Source organism: Lepidothrix coronata, unplaced genomic scaffold (assembly GCF_001604755.1).
Source record: "Lepidothrix coronata isolate B3197 unplaced genomic scaffold, Lepidothrix_coronata-1.0 Scaffold23, whole genome shotgun sequence".
NCBI lineage: Eukaryota > Metazoa > Chordata > Aves > Passeriformes > Pipridae > Lepidothrix > Lepidothrix coronata.
In genome coordinates, this window is record NW_016690203.1 from 7,444,440 (window position 1) to 7,446,998 (window position 2,559).

The following is a 2,559-nucleotide window of genomic DNA, read 5'->3' on the forward strand; positions in this document are numbered from 1 at the left end:
CGGCTGGGGATGGCACAGGGGGCAGCGGGTTCGGCTGGAGGGCTGGGCAGGGGCAGTGGGACACCCCAGAGGTTAACGGGGATGGGGACATGGATGGAGTCTGGGGTGGGATGGGGGTGGGATTGGGATGGAGACTATGGCAGGGATGGAAAATACAATGGGGACAGGGAATGGGATGGGAGTGGAGAATGGCATTGGGATAGAGAAGGGGATTGGGATAGGGTGGGAATGAAGAATGGGTTTGGGATGGGATGTGAATGGAAAATGGGTTTGGGATGGGATGTGGATGGAAAATGGGAGGGGATGGAGAATGAGATGGGGATGGAATCTGAATGGGAGGATTGGGATGGGGTGAGTGGGGAGTGGGAATGAAGATGGGATGAAAGTGGGGGTGGGCTGAGAATGACATTGGATGGGGAAACTGGGATGGGATATATATGGTATGGGGATGGAGACAGGATGAGGATGGGATGGGGATGGAAAATGGGATTGGGATGGAAAATGGGATTGGGATGGGAATGGAGAATGGGATTGAGATGGGATGTGGATGGAGAATGGGATTGGGATGGGAACGGAGAACTGGATTGGGATGGGAATGGAGAATTGGTTTGGGATGGGATGTGGATGGAAAATGGGAGGGGATGGAGAATGAGATGGGGATGGAATCTGAATGGGAGGATTGGGATGGGGTGAGCAGGGAGTGGGAACAAGGATGGGATGAAAGTGGGGGTGGGTTGAGAATGACATTGGATGGGGAAACTGGGATGGGATATATATGGTATGGGGATGGAGACAGGATGAGGATGGGATGGGATGGAGAATGGGATTGGGATGGGAATGGAGAATGGGATTGAGATGGGATGTGGATGGAAAGTGGGAGGGCATGGAGAATGAGATGGGGATGGAATCAGAAGGGGGGGATTGGGATGGGGTGTGCATGGAATGGGAATGAAGGTGGGATGAAGTTGGGGGTGGGCTGAGAATGGCATTGGATGGGGAGACTGGGATGGGATATGTATGGTATGGGGATGGAGACAGGATGGGATGGGATGGGATGGAGAATGGGATGGGTTGAGGTGGGGATGGAGATTCAGACAGACATAATATGGGAATGAAGATGGGATGGGGACAGGATGAGAGTGGGATGGAGATGGATGGATGGGATGAGAATGGAATTGGAATGCAGGATGGGGAGAAGATGGGAATGGGCACAGGATGAGGATGGGCTGGGGATGGATGGATGGGGAAGGGATGGGATGGGAATGAAGAAGGGGACAGGATGGGGACAGAGGGGGGATGGATCAGGGGATGGGGATGGGATGAGGATGAAGATGAAGACACGATGGGATCAGGATGGAGTTGGATTGAGGATTGCAATGGGATGGGATGGGATGGGACGGGATTGGATGGGATGGATGGGATGGAACGGAATGGGAGGGGATGGGACAGGACGGGATGGGATGAAGAGAATGGGATGGGACAGGATGGGACAGGATGGGATGGAATGGGATGGGATGGGGTGGGATGGAGGGGATGAGATGAGATGGGATGGGATGGGATGGGAGGGGATGGGAGGGGATGGAGGAGATGGGATGGGATGGATGGGATGGATGGGATGGATGGGATGGGATGGATGGGATGGGATGGGATGGGATCCATCCCTGGGGATCCATCCCAGGGGATCCTTCCCTGGAGATCCATCCCTGGGGATCCATCCCTGGGGATTCATCCCTGGGGATCTCCAGGACATGGGGACATGAAGGGACACGAGGGGACATGGAGGGACATGTGGGGGACACAGAGGGGACACGGGGACAATGAGGGGACATGGAGGGGACAGGGACACGGGGGGACACGAGGACATGGGAGGGGACACGGGGACAATGAAGGGACATGAGGGGACATGGAGGGACATGGAGGGACATGGGAGGGGACATGGGGACATGAGGGGACACGAGGGGACAATGAGGGGACACGGGGGGACACGGGGACATGGGAGGGGACACAGGGACATGAAGGGACATGTGGGGGACATGGGGACATGGGAGGGGACACGGGGACATGAAGGGACATGGAGGGGACATGAAGGGACAAGAGGGGACCATGAAGGGACATGGAGGACACAGAAGGGGACACGGTGACAATGAGGGGACATGGGGACATGGGGAGGGACAATGAGGGGACATGGGGGGTACAGGGTCAAGGGGACATGGGAGGGACATGGGGGGGACATGGGGACATGAAGGGACATGGGGGACATGGGAGGGGACACAAAGGGACATGAAGGGACATGTGGGGGACATGGAGGGACATGTGAGGGGACATGGAGGGGACACGGGGGGATATGAAGGGACAAGAGGGGACCATGAAGGGACATGAGGGGACATGGGAGGGGACACGGGGACATGAAGGGACACAAGGGGACATGAGGGGACAGGGAGGACACGTGAAGGGACACAAAGACAATGAGGGGAGACGGGGACATGAAGGGACACAAGGGGACATGGAGGGACATGGGAGGGACATGGAGGGACATGGGAGGGGACACGGGGACAATGA

The 2,559-nt window shown here is 56.8% G+C and overlaps 1 protein-coding gene across 1 annotated transcript in view; it reads left to right on the forward strand.

Annotated features, from left to right (window-relative positions):
- PEAR1 (platelet endothelial aggregation receptor 1) overlaps positions 1-2,559 on the forward strand; it is a 19,436-nt gene that overhangs the window by 8,945 nt on the left and 7,932 nt on the right. The window lies entirely within an intron of this gene.